General features: G+C 38.7%; 1 pseudogene; it reads left to right on the top strand.

Annotated features, from left to right (window-relative positions):
• Positions 1–66: 66 nt before the first annotated feature.
• Positions 67–25307, top strand: LOC118884070 (annotated as a pseudogene).
• Positions 25308–27231: the final 1924 nt, after the last annotated feature.

Consider the following 27231-nt stretch of genomic DNA (forward strand, 5'->3'; position numbering starts at 1 on the left):
TCCTTTGGCCAGTGAAATGTGAAGGGGAGTGGCCTGTGTCATTTCCAAGCCGAGCTTTAAGGGCCAATGCATGAGCACCATGCCCCTATCCCCTGCCCTGTCAGTCATGGAACCATATCTCAGAGCAACTTCTACAAGCCCATGTCCCTGGGTGACCACATGAACAAAGCACCCAGCCAACCTGAGCTGCACATGCAGCATGAGAGAGAAATAAAGGTTTGTTGGACCATTTGCTCCTGCAGCATGCCAGAGCCTGTTTAGTCCACACAGATTCCTGTGTCTAGGAGCAATCTCTCAAGCTCATACATTTTTGATAGTTTATTCATTTGTCTCATGGGACTTTGTGCTTGCCTGGTATTCCTTCACCCCCATTGGTGTCTCCTTTGTTGCAGCTTTGCTGGATCCTTCTGCCATGCTGTTCTGGAAATGCTGAAATGCATCAGGGCTGCATCTTCAGTCCTCTTTTCTCTTCTATTTATACTCTCGCCCTAGAAAATCTCATTCCATCCCATGGAATAAATTCATATCTGCCCAGAAATTGGCCCTAATTACCAAACACATATCATGAACTACCCTGTAATCATCTCCCTCTTGATGTCTCATGGACCACGTTAAATTTCAGATACCTAACAGGAAGTTTGATTCTGCTCCACACCCGCAGAAAATCTTCTCCATCTCAAATAATCATACCAGCATTCATCCAACTGCTCAAGCTTCAAACCTGGAAGTCATTTCTGATTCTGTTCTCTCTATCAGCTCTCCCAGGTCCCCATGCAATCCACCACTAGGTCCTACTGGCTCCGGTCCCAAAACTTTTACCAAATCTGACTGCTTATCACCACTTCTGCCCCATAGTCAGAGCCATCAACCTGAGAACTAGTAAACTGCAACCTCTTAACTGATCTTTCCGCTTTCACCCTTAGACTGCTCACATCCATTTTCCACACAGCAGCTATAGTATTCTTTTTAAAATATGAATTTCATCCTATTGCCCTTCTACTTTGGTAACCTCCAAAGGCTTTCTGCTACACTTAGAATACAATCAAACTCCTGTAGAAAAGGTAAATTATAAACCCCATAGCTGTTCATTTAGAAAATGTAACTGAAGTTAGAAGCCACAGGCCTCCTTTCCGAGTTTAATAAGAAATCTTGCAAGAATGGGAGACTGTTGATTTGGGCGCTTGAGAAGACAAATTGTTCAACTCTCATTACTTGTTGTCAGGTAAGTAAGAGGAAAATGTAGCTAGTATATATACATATTAGTTACCTACAAACTCATGGGTGAATTTGCATTTGTCTTTTTACTGAGGAGGTCAAAGAACTTTCCTGTAATCTTGAAAGGATTCTTAAAAGTTCCAAGACTGTTGGCCTGTGTCCTTAAAAGATTAAAAATGTCTACTATAAGATGTTACACTTATAAGATTGTTTTGTTGTAAAAAAAAAAAAAATGTTTGTTCACCTAAGGTTGTTAACTAGTTTTGTCATGGGCGATTGATTTTTACCTACAACCTTGGGATAATCATTTCACTCTGACCTCCCTCATCCATCTCTAATAAAACCAACTTATATAAAAGGACTATTGCAGATTCTTTTCAACCTAGGAAAAAATTTAAGAAGCATTTCTTCCTTGTAATAATATGTAAGTAATAATAGATTGTTTTCAAATAAATGTTCATTAAAAAGCATTACTTAGTTTCTCTTTCACAGTATTCCTTACCTTGGCTTCCAAGGCCCTATGTGATTGGACCACCATCTACCTCTGTCCTTTTTTCCTGTTTCCTCATCCACTATCTCCAGGTACTTTGGCCTTGTTGTTTCTAGAACACTGCAAGCTCATTCCAATCTTAGGCCCTTTAGGCTTGGTGGTTTTTTGGTTTTCGTTTTTTGTTTTCCGGGATATTTTAGCATCTTTTAACAACTGGCTTAAATTTGTTAACTAATCACCACAAACTTATAAGCATCCCTCATAAATATTTGGCCTTTTCAGATTTATTGAATATGTTGATAATTTCGACCTTATTCTTTTTTTAATGTTTGCTAAACTTCTTTTTAAACTTTTAATTTTATATTGGAGTATAGTTGATTTACAACGTTGTGTTAGTTTCAAGTGTACAGCAAAGTGATTCAGTTACACAAATACAGATGCATCCATTCTTTTTCAGATTCTTTTCTGGTATAGGTTATTACAGAATATTGAGTAGAGTTCCCTGTCTATATAGTAGGTCTTGTCCTGCCTGAAATGTGTTTTCCCTGATCTTCCCATGACTCAAGTATTACACATTCTTTTTTTTTGGGGGGGGGGCATCTATTTTTTTTAATTTTTGAATTTTATTTTATTTATTTTTTTATACAGCAGGTTCTTATTAGTTATCCATTTTATACATATTAGTGTATATATGTCAATCCCAATCTCCCAATTCATTTACATACTCTGTTTGGTTCAAGTGCCTCCTCCAAGAAGTCTTCCCATATCACTCTACTAAACTTCCCCCCAAGCCCAATAAATCTCATTACCCTGCTTCTTTTCTACATTTTATTTGTTATATGAAACTGTGTTATTTGCTACTTGTTTGTCTTCTTCCATTAGAATACAAATTCCATAAAGGCAAGGACCTTGTCTGTCTTGTTCATCAGTTTCTCCCCGGCATCTTGAACTCCATCTAGTCTATAGCTGGTCAAATAAAGGACTGTGGAATGAGTGAGTAAATGTTTATAACTTCAAAAGCATTTTAATGGCTAGTAATAGCACAGTACTATCTTACATATCTAGATGAATTCGGGCCAAGGGCAGTTCTGCAAAAAGAAAATTGCCTGGTTCAGGCAATATTTTAGCACACATCTTTTGTGGGCCACAGCTGTAAGTGGTTTAGATAATGTGTTTTATATCAAAGACCAGTTGAAAATTGTCTGTATTGATCCAACTATGAATTAGCAAGAACTCAGCCCACAGTCCCAAGGTTTCACAAGTGTATTGTGAAAGTTAGGCTGAGCTGGTATAGTACGTAAGTACAGTTTACTGAAATAATTAGGATTCTATAAAATCCTCCTGCTAAGAAACTTCTCAGCATGTCTGTCTGCAGATCAATAACTGTGCCTGAATAAAACCTGGTAGATGCAGAAGGTTGTGGTCTCACCTAATTAGCTTTAGTTGGGTGAGCAGCTCAGTTCAGGGAGTGGCCAAGGACTCTGTCCTTCAAATGGACCAGGGCTGAGTAAAGGAGACATAAGGCCAGGCTGGTGGTCGGCACTCAGATATGGTACATCAGTCAGACATTAAGAGACCAGTTGTCGAGAAAATTGGGATAATCCTTCAATATAAGTTATAATTTATTTTGTTTGTTATTTCTATTTGAGATTCAAAGATGGCTGCATGGCACAGTGACAAGAACACCGTAGAAGACGGTGATTCTCTGCCTCTTAAAAGCTTGGTGGGATGTACCTGTACAACCTTTTTGGCCTGGTGCTTTCTTCAGTTACGACAGCATCAATATATAACATGGTTTTTAGTCCATTTGTATTTTCTATTTCTTCTTATGCCAATTAAAAATGAATCATTTTTGCTAGAAATTTATCTTTTTCATCTTGATTTTCAAGGTTACAGTGATTTCATCTCTCTTATAGATATGTATATATCTAGAGAGAGATTCTGTTATATTTTAGTTTACTTCACTCTTTGACTCTGCATTTTGTGTAGCTGTATCTTCTATCAATCTCCCATCTCTCTTTTGGTATCTTCAGGGCTGGGCTGAATGTGCAGGAGAACTTACAGCCTTAGTTGAGCATCTCATCCAGAGATATTTTTAGTTGCTTTCAAAACGTTTTATGGATTTTTCTGTTTTTACTAGCCATTGAATTTACCAAAAAAAATCAAGAGAGACATTTTCTGATGGAGAAAGCAGTGACAGGTAGACTGTTTTGATGCAAGGTAGGCCCCATCTGCAAATCTCTCTTACCTTTTTCTCATTTGAAAATGAGTTTAATTAGAAACAGGCAACCAACTCACATATTTTGGTATTTTACCATGAAATTCCCTGCAAATGGATCAAAACTGTTTCATACGTAAAACAAAAATCAGAAAAGCACTTAGTACTTCATTCTCCTGCTTTCATCCAAATATTGTAAAAATTGAATTAACCTCAGTTTATCAGTCAGATGTTCAAGCATGTCCTTGCAGCACATCAAAATTTAAGTTTTTTTATAGGACAAGTTTTTTTTTTTTTTTGATAGGCTGCCTCTTTTTGACCTGAAACAGATTTGAAGGCACTTTAGTACAAACTTTCGTCAGTGTTTGCTCTCTTATATTAGTTTGTCTTTCAAAGTAATTCTGAAACTGACCTGAATTACTCCATTAGACAACGTGTAGATGTGGAATTCTGCTAATTTTACTTGTGCATATGTTTGATAAAAACTTATACACTGATGTGTATAAAATTGATGGCTAATAAGAACCTGCTGTATTTTAAAAAAATGATGTATTCTATTGGAAAGAAGCAAAAATAGACCATATTTACTGTCTAAATTATATGATAATTTAATGATAAAAAAAAAATACAAAAAAACATTTTCCCCAAATTGTTGATGTCGCTTTGTTTTCCTGAGTCTGTGTCCCTCCAACATAGTTCTGGCCCTAGAAGATGTGCAAACCTCTGTTGTTTTTTTTTTTTAATTTTGTAAATTAATTTAATTTATTTATTTATTTTTGGCTATGTTGGGTCTTCGTTGCTGCACGTGGGCTTTCTCTAGTTGCGGCGAGCAGGGGCTACTCTTCATTGTGGTGCGCAGGCTTCTCATTGCTGTGGCTTCTCTTGTTGCAGAGTGCACTTCTCTTGTTCTCTCTAGGGCGCGTGGGCTTCAGTAGTTGTGGCGCATGGGATTAGTTGCTTTGCGGCATGTGGGATCTTCCAGGACCAGGGCTCGAACCCGTGTCTCCTGTATTGGCAGGCGGATTCTCAACCACTGCGCCACCAGGGAAGCCCCAAACCTCTGTTTTAAAACAGTAAAGAGGTATAGGTTGAATCTGTACTGACCACAGGGCAACTCTTTGTATTATTGTTGTCATTGTTATATTTTTTATTTTTATTTTTTGCCTCTTAATATAGGGAACAAAATATTCTTAATCAAGAAGCACTCTTGTAGTGGTTGTTAGTATTAGGTAAAGTTTCAATTAATGCTACTTAAATAATGCCATGTAATATGCTAGTCTTGGGGATCTGCTCATATTTATTTATGTATTTATTTTTCTGGAGAAGTAGACAATTGTAATTCAGGATCTGCAGCCACGTGAGCCACACGTGAGTCCTCGCGCAGGATCTGCTTATGTTTAATTTAGGATTTAATATCCATGAATACTTAAAACATAAAGCTGTTTTTAAACTATAAAATAAAACCATTCATTTAGAATTCTAAAAGAAAGAGAACTCTATCTTAACGCAAAGATGACTTTCTATTTTTTCTCTTGATTTTTTTTTCCAGTATATTCAATGGCTAGTGAAAATAAAACAATTGGTAAAACTTTTAAAACAGCAAAAAATTTCTTGCTTTAAATTTGCAGGAAGGTTTGTAAATCTTAGGATTACCTGATGGATTCATTTTGCTTTCATGTTGATTATGATGAAATATCTGACATGTTTGAAGTTCTTTGTTTTATTTCTTTCACTCCCGACTCTTCTCCAGATAATCATTCAGGATTAATATGAAGCATTTCATAACACTACTTAAATAGCACAATAATCCTTAAAACTCACAGTGTTTACTAAATTCCAGGGACCACATTTGCTCATATTGGCACATACTAGCTCATGACTACCTCTTATGAGATAGGTTTTATCATCTTTATTCCCACTTTATAGAAAAGAAAACTGAGCCACAGAGAAATTCAGTTACTTGCCCAAGGTTATAGCTGCTAGTGGCAGAGCTGCGATTCGAACCCACGCTCCGTAGCTCTAAAGGTCCCATGTCGAATCATGATTCTATATCACCGTGGTTCAGTGTGATACAGGCTTGTGGCACATTTGTTTATTTTGTGCCTTTGTAGAACTGGAGGTGGAAATTTGCTCTGCAGAGTACCAGAACAGCTGGTAAATTAATATTTCTCCATGTTAAAAAATCCTAGAAATGAGAGGTCTTCTAGATCATTCCCTGACCTGCTCACCCACTTAGGTTAGAATCTCCTAAAGTTACTTAAATAGTAAATATCATATACTCAGCATTGAAAATACACACATCACGGGACTTGCCTGGCGGTCTAGTGGTTAAGACTTCGCCTACCAGTGCAGGGGGCGTGGGTTCGATCCCTGGTCGGGGAGCTAAGATCCCACAGGCCTCACGGCCAAAAAAGCAAAACATAAAACACAAGCAATATTGTAACAAATTCAATAAAGACTTTAAAAAGGTCCACATGAAAAACAAATCTTAAAAAAAGAAAGAAAATATACAGAACAACACTTTAAAAATAAAATATTTCTGGCCAATCAGAGATTAGACCTGTTCGTATTTGTCAGGGTTGTCTTGACCAAAGTTTCATAAACGCTGAAAAAGGAAAAAAAAAAAAAAAAAAATTCGATGTGGCTGAAAATGTTTCCTTCACCAGCAGATGTCACTGTTGCCTCTTAGCACAGAACGTTTACCATCCACTGGCGATAAACTTGATGGAGAGGATGAGAGCTATTTTACTAAAATCTCTGTTAAGTCTTTGGATACAAGCCAATATTGCTTTGGCATGAAGACAAAGAATTATACAAAAGATGGAGGGAATGTGTTTCCACGCTTGTACAGAGAGCCCAGTGGATTTCAGACAACCTGGTCCCCCTCTGATACCTCAGGCAGCAGCACCTGGAGGGAGGCTGGGGATACGGGGAAGGAATTCCTGTGCAGTCAGCACAGAGCCATTCTCATTCCACGAGACCAGTAGGACTCAAGCAAAGCACGAGTTCTAGGAAACAGAAAGCCAGAGTCACAAGGCGGTGGTAAACAGAACTTGTTGGTGAGCATATGCTAAGGCACTCTCTAGTAATGCCTAGAAATAATTGGGAGAGAATTTGAAGAGGCTGAAGGTACTGTATTGGCGGGGGGCGGGTGTGTGTGTGTGTGTGTGTGTGTGTGCAAAATCAGTGGAAATGAGGCTCACAAAGAGGCCCGCATACAGACATTCTGAGCACCTCTGCTGGGTCTGGGGATGCAGAAGTAACCAAAAACTGCTCTGCACCCTGCCTTCACCCTGAAGGTAGCAGGAAAGCACGAACAATCCTGGCAAACCAGAAAGTATGGCTGTGAGCTTTGTACATTCCCCCGTGCCCAAAAAAATATCCTACTACTCTGAAAAATTGCCATGATCATTGCTTTCAGTAACATTAGGATAAAATCATTAACCATTTGAATGATTCCATAATCAAGTAATATGATACCTTTTAAATTATAATTGTCTACAGATGTATCAATTACTTGGGGTGCTAAAAATATCTGCTCCTCAAAAAGGTTTACTTATACAGGTGACCCTTGAACAAACTTGGGGGTTAGAGATACTGACCTCCCATGCAGTCCAAAATCCAGGTACTGCCTTCTCTGTGTCAAAAATCCAAGGGCAGGAAGCTAAAACAGTTTGGATACAATCAGGACTCAAACCCTAGTTCTTTTGATTCCACGTATTGCAATCTCTAATCAAACACAAACTTTTCCCTACACCTAGTTAATATAAAGATCGTAAAATGAAAATACAGGTACCATATTTATTGAAAAATACCCGTGTGTAAGTAGACCTGTGCAATTCAAACCCGTATTGTTCAAGGGTCAACTGTACTCTAGTAAATTCTCTTGCCTGTGGTAGTCGGGAAATATATTCTAACTAAATTTTAAGATTTTGTTTTGGAGTTCATTATGGAAAACTTTTCTAAGATCGATCAGCACATTTTTCTAACTTGGTCCGATGATTTCGGAAGCTCATTGACAAAAAGGATATGATGTCAGCCTTTGCTTCTGGATGTGGGCTATGCTTTGGTCAATCTGGTTGGTAATGAGAAGAGAGCTAAAGGCTGACCCTCAGTGCTATGAAGGAAGCCAAAGGACCCCTTCAACTCAAGCTGGTATTCACAATTATATCTCCTAAGGAACACTAATTCTTAGGTCACAAATAGTTTGAAACGAGATGGTGATGCCTACTTTGCGGAATGATTTTCTAGCAATATTTTAAAATTCACTGTGACTGCCCTGCCTTGGTCTTTAGAATACAGAATGCCCAGTTAAAATTGGATTTCAGATAACAAAGAAAACTTTTTAGTATAAGCATATATACTTCATAAGTATTCCTTTTTTATACTGTTGGATTCAATTTGCTAACATTATGTTAAGGATTTTCACTTGTATGTTCTTGGGGGATTTTGGCCTGTAATTTCTTTTTCTTGCAAGCTCTTTTTTTTTTAAGGTTGTGATATCTAGGTGATGGTGGCCTCATAAAATGAGTTAGGAAGTGGTCCTTCTACTTTCTAAAAGAGTGTGTAAGATTGGCACAATTTCATCTTTAAATGTTTAATAGAATTCACCAGCGAAATTATCTGGACCTGAAGTTTTCTTTGTGAGAAAGTTTTTGATAGCAAATCCAATATCCTTAATAAAATTTTCTACTTCTTTTGTACCAGGTTTAGGAGATTTTATTTTTCATCTGAGTTTTTAAAACTTATTGGCATAAAGTTATTCATATTGTTCCCTTTCTATCCTTTCAATTATTGTAGGATCTGTAGTAACATGCTCTTTCATTCTCGATGTTTACAATTTTTGTTTTCTCTTTTTTTTCCTGAGTATTACTATTTCTCAACTTTGTTAATCTGTTCAGAGAACCATTTTCTGGCTTTAATTTTCTCTATTGTTGCCCTTTTCTTTTTCCTGTGATTTCTGCTCTTATCTTTACTATTTCATTTCTTATGCTTTAGGTTTAAGATGCTATTCTGTTTCTAGTCTTGTAAGATGCATTTACATCATTGGTTTTAAATTTACCTCATTATCTAATACAAGCATTTCCCACTTAACACTACTTTAGTTGCATCCCTCAATTTTTTAAATACTGTACTTTTATCATTATTCAGTTTGAAATATTCTGATTTCCCTTGAGATTTCTTCTTTGACCAATAGGGTCCAAATATTTGGGGCTTTTTAACATATATTATTGTCACTGATTTTTCATTTAGTTCTGTTGTGGCCAGAGAACATACTCTGCAATCTTTTGAAATTTATTAAAATGTATTTAATAAACCAGCATGCAGTCTATTTTGGGGAACATTTTATGTTGTCTTGAAAAGATTGAATATTCTGCCATTGTGAGTATAAGGCAAGGTTAGTAATGTTGTTAAAATCTTCAACATCCTTACCAATTTTTTTTGTCTGGTTTCATCAATTTCTGAGAGAGTGTGTTAAGTCCTGAAATTTGGTTGTATGGTCTCTATTCTTTTAATTCTGTCACTTTGTGTTTCATGTACTTTGAAGCTCTGTTATTGAGGCATATACACGTATGATTTTTATGTTCTGATGAAATGACTCTTTCATCTTCATGACATTTCCTTGCATACCTCTGACATTACTCCTTGTCTCCAAGTCTTCTTTGTCTGGCATTAACATAGTCACACCAGCTTTCCTATTCTTAGCATTTTTCTTTTTTTTTGGCCACGCTGCACGGCATGCAAGATCTTAGTTCCCCGACCAGGGATCAAACCCATGTCCCTTGCAGTGGAAGCATAGAGTCTTAACCACTGGACTGCCAGGGAAGTCCCTTAGCATTTTCATGGTATAACTTTCCCCATATCTTTTCTTTCAACCTACGTGTGTCCACTCCCATTACACATTTGGGACTGAGGAAATTGTCGCTGTGTGGTCCATGGGCCCACTGAGAGCTGGCCCTGTACCAGGACTCCATTTAAGTCACCCTATCTGTTCTCACTCTAGCAGGGGCTGTGATAATGCTTCCTGTCAGTATCAATATCACCCCGTCCTTTCCCAAAGGAGCCTACTGCCATTTACAAAGGTAACAATACAGCGGGAAAGGGGAATACCTGGACATTGCGGGGACTGTTAGTCACAATGGATTACAAGATCTCGCAAGGCAACTACCTCTCCAGCCTCATGTGGCCGCTCACCCCAACACACTGTCTTCCAACAGTGTCCTCAGTGCCCTGCTGCCTGACTCGTTCACCTCGCTCATCCTATACAGTTGGCCCTTTGTATCTGCAGGTTCCACATCCTTGGATTCAACCAACCATGGATCAAAAATGTTCACACACACAAAAAATCCAGAAAGTTCCAAAGAGCAAAAATTGAATTTGCTGCTGCATATTGGCAACTATTTACATGATATTTACAATTATCTGCATAGCATTTACATTGTATTAGATATTATAAGTAATCTAGAGATGACTAAAAGTATGCAGGAGGATGTGCATAGGTTATATGCAAATACGACCACATTTTATACAAGGGACTTGCACATCCTTGAATTTTGGTATGCATAGGGGTCCTAGAACCAACCCCCTGGGCTGTCCTTGGATCTCCACTCTTAGACACTATTTCACTAGTGTGATTTGCTCTTATGCATACATGTAAAAATGCATAGCTGTCAGTGTTTTTAATTGAATTGAGTAAAAATATAGAGCACAGCTTTCCTTTATTTATTTTCTATTTTAATAAATTACCAGAGGACCTTCAAGATGGTGGAGGAGTAAGATGTGGAGATCACCTTCCTCACCACAATACATCAAAAGTACATCTATACGTGGAACAACTCCTACAGAACACCTACTGAATGCTGGCAGAAGACCTCAGACTTCCCAAAAGGCAAGAAAATCCCCACGTACCTGACCGTGTGGTTGACAGGGTCTTGGTGCTCCGTCCGGGTGTCAGGCCTGAGCCTCTAAGGTGAGAGAGCAGAGTTCAGGACACTGGACCACCAGAGACCTCCCGGCCCCATGTAATATGAATCAGTGAGAGCTCTCCCAGAGATCTCCGTCTCAACGCTAAGACCCAGCTCCACTCAACGACCAGCAAGCTCCAGTGCTGGACACCCTATGCCAAGTGACTAGCAAGACAGGAACACAACCCCACCCATTAGCAGAGAGGCTGCCTAAAATCATAATAAGGTCACAGACACCCCAAAACACACCACCGAACGTGGTCCTGCCCACCAGAAAGACAAGATCCAGCCTCATCCACCAGAACACAGGCACCAGTCCCCTCCACCAGGAAGCCTACACAACCCACTGAACCAACTTTACCCACTGGGGGCGGACACCAAAAACAACGGAAACTACGAACCTGCAGCCTGCGAAAAAAAGACCCAAAAGACAGTAAGTTAAGCAAAATGAGAAGGCAGAGAAATACTCAGCAGAAGAAGGAGCAAGGTAAAAACCTACCAGACCAAACAAACGAAGAGGTAATAGGCAGTCTACCTGAAAAAGAATTCAGAGTAATGATAGTAAATATGATCCAAAATCTTGGAAATAAAATGGAGAAAATACAAGAAACGTTTAACAAGGACCTAGAAGAACTAAAGAGCAAACAAACAATGATGAACAACACAATAAATGAAAGTAAAACTTCTCTAGAAGGAATCAATAGCAGAATAACTGAAGCAGAGGAACGGATAAGTGACCTGGAAGATAAAATAGTAGAAATAACTACCACAAGCAGAATAAAGAAAAAAGAATGAAAAGAAATGAGGACAGGCTCAGAGACCTCTGGGACAACATGAAATGCACCAACATTCGAATTATAGGGGTCCCAGAGGAAGAAGAAAAAAAGAAAGGGACTGAGAAATATTTGAAGAGATTATAGTTGAAAAATTCCCTAACATGGGAAAGGAAATAGTCAGCCAAGTCCAGGAAGCACAGAGAATCCCATACAGGATAAATCCAAGGAGAAACATGACAAGACACATATTAATCAAATTATCAAAAATTAAATACAAATAAAAAACATTAAAAGCAGCAAGGGAAAAGCAACAAATAACATACAAAGGAATCCCCCTAAGGTTAACAGCTGATCTTTCAGCAGAAACTCTGCAAGCCAGAAGGGAGTGGCAGGACACATTTAAAGTGATGAAAGGGAAAAACCTACAACCAAGATTACTCTACCCAGCAAGGATCTCATTCAGATTCGACGGAGAAATTAAAAACAGACAAGCAAAAGCTAAGTGAATTCAGCACCACCAAACCAGCTTTACAGCAAATGCCAAAGGAACTTCTCTAGGCAGGAAACACAAGAGAAGGAAAACACCTACAATAACAAACCCCAAACAATTAAGAAAATGGTAATAGGAACATACATATCGATAATTACCTTAAATGAAAATGGATTAAATGCTCCAACCAAAAGACTTGGACTGAATGAATGGATACAAAAACAAGACCCGTATATATGCTGTCTACAAGAGACCCACTTCAGACCTAGGGACACATACAGACTGAAAGTCAGGGGATGGAAAAAGATATTCCATGCAAACGGAAATCAAAAGAAAGGTGGAGTAGCAATTCTCATGTTAGACAAAATAGACTTTAAAATAAAGACTATTACAAGAGATAAAGAAGGACACTACATAATGATCAAGGGATCAATCCAAGAAGAAGATATAACAATTGTAAATATTTATGCACCCAACATAGGAGCACCTCAATACATAAGGCAAATGCTAACAGCCATAAGAGAGAAAATTGACAGTAACACAATAATAGTAGGGGACTTTAACACCCCACTTTCACCATTGGACAGGTCATCCACAATGAAAATAAACAAGGGAACACAAGCTTTAAAGGACACATTAAACAAGGTGGACTTAATTGATATTTATAGGACATTCCATCCAAAAACAACAGAATACACTTTCTTCTCAAGTGCTCATGGAACATTCTCCAGGATAGATCATATCTTGGGTCACAAATCAAGCATCGATAAATTTTTAAAAATTGAAATAGTATCAAGTATCTTTTCTGACCACAATGCTATGAGACTAGAAATCAATTACAGGAAAAAAACTGTAAAAAATACAAACACATGAGGATAAACAATACACTACTAAATAACCAAGAGATCACTGAAGAAGTCAAAGAGGAAATCAAAAAATACCTAGAAACAAATGACAATGCAAACACGACATTCCAAAACCAATGGGATGCAGCAAAAGCAGTTCTAAGAGGGACGTTTACAGCAATAAAATCCTACCTCAAGAAACAAGAAACATCTCAAATAAACAACCTAACCTTTCACCTAAAGCAATTAGAGAAAGAAGAACAAAAAACCCCCAAATTTAGCAGAAGGAAAGAAATCATAAATATCAGATCAGAAATAAATGAAAAAGAAATGAAGGAAATGATAGCAAAAATCAATAAAACTAACAGCTGGTTCTTTGAGAAGATAAACAAAAATGATAAATCATTAGACAGACTCATCAAGAAGAAAGGGAGAAGCCTCTAATCAACAGAATTAGAAATGAAAAAGGGGAAGTAACAACTGACACTTCAGAAATACAAAGGATCATGAGAGATTACTACAAGCAACCATATGTCATTAAAATGGACAACCTGGAAGAAATGGACAAATTCTTAGAAAAACACAACCTTCCGAGACTGAACCAGGAAGAAATAGAAAATATGAACAGACCAATCACAAGCACTGAAATTGAAACGGTGATTAAAAATCTTCCAACAAACAAAAGCCCAGGACCAGATGGCTTCACAGGCAAATTCTATCAAACATTTAGAGAAGAGCTAACACCTATCCTTTGCAAACTCTTCCAAAATATAGCAGAGGGAGGAACACTCCCAAACTCATTCTACAAGGCCACCATTACCCTGATTCCAAAACCAGACAAAGATGTCACAAAAAAAGCAAACTACAGGCCAATATCACTGATCAACATAGATGCAAAAATCCTCAGCAAAATACTAGCAAACAGAATCCAACAGCATATTAAAAGGATCATACACCCTGATCAAGAGGGGTTTATCCCAGGAATGCAAGAATTCTTCAATATACACAAATCAATCAATGTGATACACCATATTAACAAATTGAAGGATAAAAACCATATGATCATCTCAGTAATCTCAAAGAGAAATTAAGGAAACACTCCCATTTACCACTGCAACAAAAAGAATAAAATACTTAGGAATAAACCTACCTATGGAGACAAAAGAACTGTATGCAGAAAACTATAAGACACTGATGGAAGAAATTAAAAATGATACAGAGAGATATACCATGTTCTTGGATTGGAAGAATCAGCATTGTGAAAATGACTATACTACCCAAGGCAATCTACAGATTCAATGCAATCCCTATCAAACTACCAATGGCAGTTTTCACAGAACTAGGACAAAAAATTTCACAATTTGCGTGGAAACACAAAAGACCCTGAATAGCCAAAGCAATCTTGAGAAAGAAAAATGGAGCTGGAGGAATCAGGCTCCCTGACTGCAGACTATACTACAAAGTTACAGTAATCAAGACAGTATGGTACTGGCACAAAAACAGAAATATAGATCAAGGGAACAGGATAGAAATCCCTGAGATAAACCCATGCACATATGGTCCCTTATCTTTGATAAAGGAAGGAAGAGTATACGATGGAGAAAAGACAGCCTCTTCAATAAGTGGTGCTGGGAAAACTGGACAGCTACATGTAAAAGAATGAAATTAGAACACTCCCTAACACCATACACAAAAGTTAACTCAAAATGGATTAAAGACCTAAATGTAAGGCCAGACACTCTCAAACTCTTAGAGGAAAACATAGGCAGAACACTCTATGACATAAATCACAGCAAGATTCTTTTTGACCCACCTCCTATAAAATGGAAATAAAAGCAAAAATAAACAAATGGGACCTAATGAAACTTAAAAGCTTTTGCACAGCAAAGGAAACCATAAACAAGATGAAAAGACAACTCTCAGAATGGGAGGAAATATTTGCAAATGAAGCAATTGACAAAGGATTAATCTCCAAAATATACAAGCAGCTCATGCATCTCAATATCAAAAAAACAAACAACCCAATCCAAAAATGGGCAGAAGACCTAAATAGACATTTCTCCAAAGAAGATAAACAGATTGCCAACAAACACATGAAAGGATGCTCAACATCACTAACCATTAGAGAAATGCAAATCAAAACTACAATGAAGTATCACCTCACACCAGTCAGAATGGCCATCATCAAAAAATCTACAAACAATAAATGCTGGAGAGGGTGTGGAGAAAAGGGAACCCTCTTGCACTGTTGGTGGGAATGTAAATTGATATAGCCACTATGGAGAACAGTACGGAGGATCCTTAAAAAACTAAAAATAGAACTACCGAATGACCCAGCAATCCCACTACTAGGCATATACCCTGAGAAAACCATAATTCAAAAAGAGTCATGTACCACAATGTTCACTGCAGCTCTATTTACAATAGCTAGGACATGGAAGCAACCTAAGTGTCCATCGACAGATGAATGGATAAAGAAGATGTGGCACATATATACAATGGAATATTACTCAGCCATAAAACGGAACGAAACTGAGTTATTTGTAGGAAGGTGGATGGACCTAGAGACTGTCATACAGAGTAAATTAAGTCAGAAAGAGAAAAACAAATACCGTATGCTAACACATATATATGGAATCTAAAAAAAAAAAAAATGGTCATGAAGAACCTAGGGGCAAGACGGGAATAAAGATGCAGACCTACTAGAGAATGGACTTGAGGATTCGGGGAGGGGGAAGGGTAAGCTGGGACAAAGTGAGAGAGTGGCATGGACATATATACACTACCAAACATAAAATAGATAGCTAGTGGGAAGCAGCTGCATAGCACAGGGAGATCAGCTCGGTGCTTTGTGACCACCTAGAGGGGTGGGATAGGGAGGGTGGGAGGGAGACGTAAGAAGCAGGGGATATGGAGATATATGTATATGTATAGCTGATTCACTTTGTTATATAGCAGAAACTAACACAGCAATGTAAAGCAATTATACACCAATAAAGATGTTAAGAAAAAAAAGGGGGTAGGGAGGACTGACTAAACTGACATATTTAACAACTATTGTAAAATATATGTGCTATTTTCCTTGTAGTAAAGTTTTCATACTTAAGAAATATTTTAAAAATTAAAATAAATAAAATAAATAAATAAATTGACAAGGTATTTTGGTTTGTTTTTCACATTTTTTTGTTTTTTCTGCCTCGTCAGTTCTGCAAAAAATTATTTGAAGCCTCAATCCCATTTCTGGAAGACTCAATCACAAAAGTAGTCTTCTCTGCCCCCTAGTGGCAGGCCTTGTGAATATTTGTACACTGGCTTTCTGATGGAGTTGCCACAAAACCGTCCTGTCGGAGTGTGAAACTCCTGGGTGCTTTAATCACCAGGCCCTGAGCCCCATTGCATGGCTCATCTTCACCCTACATAAAGAGGACATTCACTTTCCTCTTTATCAATGTTTGAATTCATTTGTTTATACTAAGTACTTATTACCTTCATTGCGAAAAAACATTTTTTTAAAAAATTTTTTATAACAGCTTTGGTCTTAAGGAGGTCTGTCCCACAAAACATTTGCCATAGAGGAGTTTTAAGACTTAAAATAAGACATATCATAACACAGAGGAAGCCATGTAAACATTAAATTATTTCTTGTGCAGTTTGGAAATATGAATAAGAGATCAGTTTTAGTGTCCAATAACTCTTTTTGAACCTGGCACCAACCCACTTTCTAATATCTATCCAATCTAATGAAGGTTTTAAATAGGGAACCTAAAGTAAGGAGAGGGTCCCCCATGCTTAGACAAGTGTTTCATTATAGTTTTAATCCTTGGCTCAATTTGATAAACATAAACTTCTCAAAATCTATAGTCCTTCCTAGAGATTCACAGCTGCCATCCAGAAAGAGTTTCCTTTCAAGCTCTACTTTGACAAAACAATAATTTCCTTTTTCTTTTTTAAATACAAAACTGTACTGATTATTGTCTTACCTACCCCTAACCCTCCCCACTTCCACACAACCCAAAGCATATCACTCAGATTGATTTAAAATTATGGTTTCATTAGCTACAGATCTCTCTGCTCTTGCTGATCTCAGAAGGTGCTATGAACAATTCTAAGCAAAATAATCTGCACATTCTTGGGTATCATGAACGATATGCACCTCCAAATCTCTGACATCTCTCTCAAAGAAACACAGTCTATGCTATGTTTATTTTTATTCAGTATATTGATCGATGGGCTTGGTAGGTACATGACTACAGCCTTTATGATGTGTCTGCCAGATGGTGCCCGACCCTCTGTTTTTTCCATTCCCATCCTGGTGATGGTGGGAGGCTCAGGGATGACAAAGTGAGGGTTTCCCGATTTGCACAGTAGTTGATCAACGCTGAAGAGAGGAGGATTTAAATTTATGTTATCCTGTGATAGCTGCCTATTAAGTCGGAGATTGAACTTTTGAGAAGGTGAAAGTTTCAAACGCTCCAAAACTCAACTGATTAAATCCTAAGCTTTCAAAAATAGGAGATTGGGGGTGGGGAGAGGGATGGAGAAAAGCCTGTGGAAAAGAGGAGTTTCTTAAGGTAACCTTTTGAATTTTATATTCCAAATTGCAATCTGCTTGAAGTATAAATATTAGCCCACTGAAAATTGGAAAAGCTACAAATAGGTGAGGTCATTAACAAGAATTAAGGCTGTTTGTGTGTGTGTGTGCGTGTGTGTGTATGAGTGTGGTGTAGTGTATGCCGGATGAGGGGTCTGGTGAAGGGGGATGATTTGGATGACACATTTTAGATTAAGTCAATGGAAAAAATATATATATCCAACATGGATTTTAGCTCTTTATGCCTCATGGTACATATTATAGCCACAAGGTGGGGATACAACATAATCTTCCTCTCTCATGCTGCTTACAAGTAGAAAACTTGAAAAAGAGCCGGTTTTAACGTGAGGTGACTATTTCCAGGCTCGTAAGAGGTTTCCTCCCTGTTTTCCCTTAGAATTTAACAGTAACTTTGACTACATATCCAGTCAGAAAATATGTTTGTCAAAGAAAGCATGTATTTTTGAAAATCACTATTTACAATAACCAAGACACAGAAGCAACCTAAATGTCCATCAACAAATACAAGAAGATGTGATACACACACACACACACACACACACACACACACACACACACACACACACACACACCCCACGCTGGAATACTATGCAGCCATAAAAAAGAATGAAATAATGACATTTGCAGCAACATGGATGGACTAGAGAATATCATACTAAGTGAACTGAGCCACACAGAAAAACACAAATATGATATTGCTTAGATGTGGAATTTAAAAAAATGACACAAATGAACTTATATACAAAACAGAAATAGACCCACAGACATAGAAAACAAACTTATGGTTACCGAAGGGGTAAGGGGGGTGAATTAGGAGTTTAGGATGAACATACACATACAACATTTAAAATAGATAAACAACACAGACCTACTGTATAGCACAGGGAACTGTACTGAATATTTTGTAATAACCTATAAAGGAAAAGGATCTGAAAAAGAATAGATACATATATATGTATAACTGAATCACTTTGCTGGGCACCTGAAATGAACACAACATTGTAAATCAACTATACTTCAATGAAAAAAAACAAACATGAGGTAAATTCCTGAAAAAAATGGCTATACGATTTCTAAATGAAGGGGAAAAAATGGACAGAAAAGCTGTTTTCTCTCAATGGAAATTTTAACTTTTAAAAGCATGTGTGTGTTTTATTTTGGTAACAATTAAACTAAAATACATATTTATCCATAAAAAATTGAGGAAAGCATTAAGATAGACCCTCTCTAGCTGCAATAAAGGAATTCTAAAAGCAAAAATGACTATTTAATGAATATTTTTTTCCATTTTCTATTTGCTTGTTTCCATGGTTTCTGAGAAAATATTTCTGTACAGTTTGAAATGAGCCTGTTAAAACCCACTACAAAAATTAGGTGTTTTGAAACATGAGAGAGGTTTCTGACAGGAGAATTTAAGCACCGTAAGAGAAGAAATTGCTGGAAAAACCTTTAAAAAATCTAGCAATCTGTACAGTAAGCTTTCAGTCATCTCATGTACCCTCCTTCTCTGGAATACAAAATTATAACTTCTCAATGAAAGAAAAACTTTCGACTAAGGGATGATCTCCACTCTTGTATAGCTCTTTAATGACTGGACAATAATAATTCTACAAATCTCATGAGCCCTCATAATGAAATACCATTTTTCTGAGAGAAAGGCTCTTCATGGAAATTTACGTATGGTTTTGGAATATAATGATCATTTTTTACAATACTATTATATTGAAATTATGAGGTTATGATAGATCTTATGGTCATATTTTAAAATAAAATAATATTTTTTTTTTTTTTTAAAGATTTATTTATTGATTGATTGATTGCTATGTTGGGTCTTCATTTCTGTGCGAGGGCTTTCTCTAGTTGCGGCGAGCGGGGGCCACTCTTCATCGCGGTGCGCGGGCCTCTCACTGTCGCGGCCTCTCTTGTTGCGGAGCACAGGCTCCAGACGCGCAGGCTCAGTAGTTGTGGCTCACGGGCCTAGTTGCTCCGCGGCATGTGGGATCCTCCCAGACCAGGGCTCGAACCCGTGTCCCCTGCACTAGCAGGCAGATTCTCAACCACTGCACCACCAGGGAAGCCCTAAAATAATATTTTTAAAAAGGGATTGACTATGTATGTATGAATGTGTGTGTATGTTGGGGTGGTGGTAGATAAGGATGAATATACACGTGAACAAGCAAAATAATTTCTAAAGCTGCTCTTTTAATTTTAGTGAAATGAAAGACTCCCTAGATAAAGATACCAGGGTAAGGTTCTGCCATAATGAAAAGTCAGAACTTTTCTTGTAGAAAGTTTTTGTTTTGAATCAATTTATATATACTCCCTCCCTCCCTCCCCCTGCTTCTTCTCTTTTTTCCTCCCTTTTATCCCCATGCAAAGTCAAATGTTAACTCTGCAGAGAGGGTATGTCTGATAATAGGATCATACAGATAGCAACTATATTAATTATCACAGTTAATCACCTTAATAAAGAGTGTTTGATAATCCTGGTTGTATCTCTCTTGGAGAAGCAATTCCTGGTTCAAAAAAACTCTTATTAGGATACATCCCAATCAACCAGATTCCCCCTAAGCATAGTCCTATTTAAGAACTTTGTATCTTTGCATGACTTGTCTCCTTGTCTGGGACAGTTTTCTTCCTAGTCTAGCAAATCTTAATCATCTTTTAAATTCGGCTGTGGCAGCAACTCAACTGACATTAGATGGTCTCTCTAAACGTTCTCCACTCCCTAGCTTTTCATACTAACTAGCATGTCCCTTGCTCTGTGAAATGCCCACAGCACACCCAGGGCGGCCTTCTTTCCGGATGCTCTTTGATGCACCAGCTGGTTTCTCCCATCATCTCAGCGTGTGCTCACCAAGAGTCACTTCAAACCACTTGTACCAGTTGTGCACATTATTGTAATCATGTAATTTAATTAAAGCTTACACGAACCAAGAAAATGTGCATGGGGAAAGATATATCTCTCTGAAAAACAATTTGAATGCCCCGTTGAGAAGACTCGTTGAGGGTAAGTCTTCAAAAATACAAAAGGTATGCAAAAACTAATAGACAGAAGAAGTGTGAAAAAGTGTATCTGTGGAAAACAATAAAAAATCTAGAGGGATAGGGAACTTGGATGCTTCATGAGTCATTTCGGGTTCACTGGTCTGTAAATACACTGAAACTTGGAATCATCAAAGATTCATTAGAAACATGGTTTAACATAAGAAGGAGGCCTCAGTTTTCTAAACTGTGGGCTTAGGCACGCAAAAAGGCTTGACCCTTTCTCAGAGGATTGACAAAAAAAAAAAAAAAAAAACCCAAAATGATGTCTTATTTCAAATAAAATGCTTAAGTTTCGTTAGGTATTCTTTTCTTTAAGTACCCACTTTGTCCAAACTTTTTGATTAGCCAACTGTCTTTGATAACATCTGATTAAAAAAAGAGAGCTTTTATCATAATCACTTTCTCTTCTGTAGTACTTTTGCTCATTAATAAATAAGACATTCATTCAGTATATTCAATGTTTTAGGCATTAAGATAAGTTCTGAAAATATAGCTGTGAAGAAGGAAAAGGTGGTCCTTATGGGGCTTAAAAGTCTTCACAGTTATCTTTTAGCATCTCATTGAACTATAACTATATGTTTACATACCTGTTTTCCTTACTATTTGACAACCAGTATAAAGTAGGGAATGTAATTTTCATTTTTGTATTTTCAGTGCCTTACACAGTATCTGAGACTCAGTAAACACTACATAAAAGTTGGCTGAACTGAATTAGTAAATAAAGTCCAAAGCTTTATTTTATCTAAAATTTCGAAGATCTATGAGCTCATAGAGAACAATATTGTGACATAATTTGTAGATTTGTCTGCCTTAAACCAATGGATAGAATTGGAACATAAGTACATCGGATATCTTTAATGGAAAAAAAGTTCACGATTGAACAAATACTTATTAATTGGGGCATTATTTACCAAAGGAAGTACTTAGCAAGCACCTACTTTCAGAAATTTTCACCATAGTCAGTACTTAGCAGGTCTCCAGCTCAAAAGTTCAGCAAGGAAATAACCTCACAGTCATGCAAGTGCCTTTGAATGCATTTGTCTGCACAAAGATGAGTCAGAGAAACAATTCATTTCTAGTGGAGGGGGGCTGGTGGGCCTAAGCTGTGATTCTTTAAATGGTGCTGGGTTCCTCCCCACACTTAACACTTTAATCCTGTAATAACAGACTGGAATAGACACAAGGATTCCTTGGAACAGTTTGCACTTTTAACAAGTTTAATTCCACTAAAAAAAGCTCTTCAGTCCCACCCAGCTGGAAAATTAATGAAAAGTCATAAATGAAACCTTAATCAATATCACTGATATTTCATCTTGAAGATCTAAATGCTCCTTTCCGGCTCTGTGATGGAATCTGATTTTTGTTTCCAGGGTTTGTTGCCCAAATGGTTACAGTTGTCCAAATGTCCTCAATTATATCTGCTCTGTTATCTGGCTTAAACGTCAGCCTTTGACGTTTCCATGCTTTTCATGGATGTCAAGCTTTCTTTAACAGATGGTGGTGTTTCACACTTCCAGTTTCTCAATATAACTGGAGCAGATATCTGGGTAACATGCAGCCATAATTTACTAAAAGTACAGCCACCTTATTGTGTTGTTTTTCTTGAGAAATTTAAAAATACAGAAAGGTACAAATAACACATATCAAGTATCCATGAACCTACCACCCAATATTGAAAGTTGTTAACATTTTTGACACATTTGATTCAAATCTTTTTTTAAAAAAGTAAATATAATAAAGTATTATGGATAAAATTGAAGTCCCTTCGCTCTCTATTCACAGCCTGAATTCTCTCCTTTCCTCTCCAAAGGTAGCTGTTGTCATGAGTTTACTATATATCTGCTCATCCATCAAAAAAATGATTTTAAGCTTCCAGGAACATAAAAGAGCGTTGATTTGTGTGGGATTTTTTATTAATATAAATGACATTGTATTCTTTTTATATTCAAAATTCCACACTTTGAGACCTATTCATATGTAAGTATGTATTAAATTCCTTCAGTAACTATATGGTATTTAATTGAATCAATATTCCACAATTTATTTATTCATTCACTATTGATTATTAGATGGTTTCTAATTTTTCACTACCATAACTGCTGTAATTGTTTGGAATATTTCTTTGTGCACATGAGCAAGTGTCTCCAGGCTGGTGCTGCTTAAAGTGTGTCCACACACTGGCCATTCACCCACAAATTATTATAGTCCTTGGCAAGATAGGGAGTCTGCGACAGAAAAGGTCAACTATGTCACAAAGCAGACTTTTTAGTTCATTTGATGTTTCACAGCAAGACTTTTGAGAGAAAGGAAGTGATGCGTTGATTTGTATTCTGGTGCAAAGCCCTTTATCTGAACGCAGATTGAGTAGGGCTGCTGCTCCAGACCACACACATAAAAGTGGAATTTCTGGGTCACAGAGTGTGTGATTTTTCATTTTACTATGTGCTACTAAACTGCTTTCCCATAGTGATCGTCCCAATTTACACATCCATAGCATCTGAAACGTCTCATTTGTTTCCACATTCTTACCCACTCTTTTTTTGATATTTGTTTATTACATCTTTACTGAGATATAATTCACATACCATACAATTCACCCATTTAAACTGTACAAGTCAGTGGTTTTTACGATATTCACAGAGTTATGCAACTATCACCGCAATCAATTTTAGAATATTTTCATCACCACCTCCCCAAAAACCCATACCTTTTAGCTACCACGCCCACCCCAACCATCTCATTCCCCCAATCCCTAATCAACCACTAATTTGCTTTCTGTCTCTACAGATTTGCCTGTTCTGGACATTTCATATACATAGACTCATACAGTATGTCGTCTTTCGTGACTGCTTTCTTTCACTTAGCGTAACACCTACAAGGGTCATCCATGTTGTAGTACGTGTCATTGCTTCACTCCTTTTTACGGTCAAATAATATTCCACTGGGAGCCGAGCTTCCCCTGCCCGCCCACCCCTGGGGCCGCCTTCCCGCTGCACCTGCTGGTCTGGGGGAACCAGCACTGTGGGCTGGAGGCAGCGCTGCCCAGCTACCAGCGTGACATTTAACTAGAGGGCCCCGGGGGGCCTACCTTCCCGGGCTGGCCGTGTCCTGGGGAGCCTGGAGTCCCTGAGAGTCCTCCTTCCGTTACCGAGCCGGGTTGGTCTGCTTGACCCGCAGCAAGCCCAGCGTTGAGACTCCTGAGATAGAGAAAACATTTGTTCACGAGTCAGCCAAGCGAGGACACTGGATAGCGAAAGGGTATGAGTCTTTGGGGGGGGGGTGGTGAAAATGGCCCCGTTTGCTGAGGGTGGAGTTTGGGGCCCTCTGATGTCAAAAGGTCACTGGACACTCACACGTGCCCAGTTGGAGGGTGGGTGGTCCTAACCAGTCTTAAGGGGCCCCAGCTCGAACTGGACACAGAAAACTCCAAGTTCCTAGAAAACAACTCAGGCAAACATTGTCTAGGCCGCAGGAGGCTTGGAGAACTTGCAAGTCTTTTGTAGCCGCAATTAAAGCGAGCTTGATCAGGGAAGGCAGGTTAAAGTCTAATTGTTACCTACCCTGCAGAGTCAGGCCCCAACGAGTGTACTTCTGCCGGTGTCGCTGGCGCCAGTAGAATGAGAGCCAATTCGGTTCAGAAGCAAAGGAAAGCCTTAGTCTTTGATCAAAGAACGGAGGAATGAGCCCCCGCTCTTGAGCACACGCTCTCCACCTCAGGCCCGCGCAGGGCTGCGTTATATACGGTTCTCATCAGCGGGGGCGGGGCGGAGATCTTGCGTGCTGGGCGGAGCTGCGCTGCTCAAGCTTCGGATCTCAGCGTCGTGCGCAGCATCTCTGCGCACGGTCGGCCGCTGCCACCATCTTGAATTGAGGTGCCGTGCTCAGCGCTTTTGTACACGGCCCCCTGGGCCGAGGTGGTGGGTGCAGCGGTTCTGTTTTGGGGACTCTAATCTGACAGGTTAGGTGCAAGGCCCCTGCACCCAGCCCCCTAGAAGCAAGTGAAACTAGGCTAAGCACAAAAGAAGAGGTTAGACCTATCTTATTCGTTTACCACCCTCCCTCCGCATCCTTAGTGGGCTTTGGCGGTGACGTGATGGATTTAACTGAGAATTACCCTCAGTTTCACTTGGACACGGTGGCAATGTGGCCGGGCGTTCCTGCAGGAGGTGGTCAGCCCTGGGGACCCTGAGATGCTGCCTCTGGTGCTCCAGTAATGGGACTCAGAGGACCGCGCAGAGGCCGGCTGGAATTCTAGAATTGCTCAACGGACTCTGCCAGACCCCAGATTGCTAGGAGGAGATGAAGTGCAAGTTCACCAGCTGGGTGCCCGGTGATGTGGACCACCTGTGGATGTGACCATGTGCGAACGTGGGGTGAGAGTCCAGCCTCCTGGGCTCCGAGCACGAGACCTGGCAGCTCAGGCTGAGAAGCTGCTTCTTCAAGGACCAGGAGGCAGGAGCCTGGGGGATGGATATGACCACGACCCGCAGGCGGTGCCCACGGAGATGCTTGGGCTGCCCGCCTCCCCCGCAGGTGCTGGAAGCACTGCTCACTGCCCTGCGGCCCAGAGAGGAGCACGTGGCCAGTAGCCTTACCGTCCATCGTCTCCACCCAACTGGACACTCGCAGTGTGGCCTTCCAGAGGTAAGTTGGGGCCCGGCCACACCGTGGGAGGTGCCCTTGAGGCTCCTGGTTCCGGCTTCTGGGAGGCTGCCCAGTGGGAGAGGGGGGCACCGCAGGCCCAGAATCTCAGCCAGGCCGCCTCCTGGGGCACCTCTGAGCCCCCAGTGCCCGTCTATACAGGCAGCTGTCGTCCTGGGAAGGAGTCTAGGTCAGGGTGTCCCCAGCTTCTTCTGATGTCATATGATTTCTCATAAAAACAAGGATTTAGGCTGCAGTTCAGGGTACAATGTTGGCTTCTCAGGGGCGTAGCTGTTTCTTGGCCAGAGTCCTTTGCAGGTGGCGTAGGAACCTGACACTTGCAGGTAGAGTGTTATTTCTCTGACAACACATGCCCCAGTTCCAATAACAGACTTCAGAAAACAGACTTTTTAAAAAACAGCTTTACTGAGACATAATTTCATATAATATACAGTTCACCTCTTTAAAGTGTACAATTCAGTGGTTTTTAGTATATTCACAGATATGCAACCATCGCCACAAGTCAGTTTTAGAACATTTTTATCACCGCAGAAAGAAACCCCATACCCTTTAGCTCTCACCCCACTAACCCACCATCCCCTCATTCCCTCCCCCAGCCCTAAGCAACGACTAATCCACCTTCTCTAAAGATTTCCCTGCTCTGGACTTTCATATGAACAGAATCATAAAGATGTGTTGCCTTTTGTGACTGGCATCATGTTTTCAGGGTTCATCCGAGTGGTGGCATATAACTGCTTAGTTCCTTTTCTTGGCCAAATCCATTGTATGAATATACTACGTTTTGTTTATTCATTCATTCATTGTTGGATGTTTGGATTGTTTCCAATTTTTGACTGTTATGAATAAATGCTGCTATGAACATGAGTGTACCCTCCAAAATTCAACTGTATAGGTATACCATATTTGGTTTATCTTATTCATTAGTTGATGGACATTTGGGTGTTTCTACCTTCTTGGATATTATGAATAATGCTGCTATAAACATTTGTATACAAGATTTTTTGTGAACATATGCATTCATTTCTCTTCGGCATATACCTAGAAATGGAACGGCTGGGTCAAATGATAGGCTGTCTTTAACCTTTTGGGGAACTGCCAGACTGTTCTTCAAAGTGTCTGCAGCATTTTACATTCCCACAGCAGGGTATAAAGTATAAGTGTGTAAGTTTTGTTCTGATTTCTCCACATCCTCACCAACACTTGTTATTATTTAACTTTTTAATTATATCCATCCTAGGGGGTGTGAAGTGATATCTCAATATGGTTTTGATTTTCTTTTTCCTAGTGACTAATAATGCTGAACATTTTTCATGTGCTTATTGGTTATTTGCATTTTTTTCTTTGGAGAAATGGCTATTCAGATCCTTTGCTCATTCTTTAGTTGAGTTGTCTTTTTATTATTGAGTCGTTAGTTATTTATGTAAACTAGATACAAATCCCTTAACAGATATAGAATTTGCAATTTTTTCCAATTAATTTGTTCTATTTATATTTTATAATTTTAAATGAGGCATCATATACATCAATATAGCTCAATTAATCTATAAAAATTTAATATATAAAATTGGTGTGTGAGTTATATATATGCATTATATATACATATATGTATATATATGTATAATATAATGCATACATATTCTGCTAATATAATTTATTGCTGGATTTGCTTTTCTATTATTTTCTTAAGGCTTTGTGACTATTTTCATGAAGAATATCAGTCTGCAGTTTTCTTATAAGCTCTTTTGGGTTTGTGCCAGTATGCCTCATAAAGTGCGTCTTTTTTCTGAATAGTCTGTGAAGTTTTGGTATTAGTTTTTTCCTTAAATGATTGATAGAATTCAACAGTAAAGCCATTTTCTATGGGAAGAATTTAATTACAAAGTACTTTTGTATTGGATGCTGGGCATAGT

This window comes from Balaenoptera musculus, chromosome 18 (assembly GCF_009873245.2).
Source record: "Balaenoptera musculus isolate JJ_BM4_2016_0621 chromosome 18, mBalMus1.pri.v3, whole genome shotgun sequence".
NCBI lineage: Eukaryota > Metazoa > Chordata > Mammalia > Artiodactyla > Balaenopteridae > Balaenoptera > Balaenoptera musculus.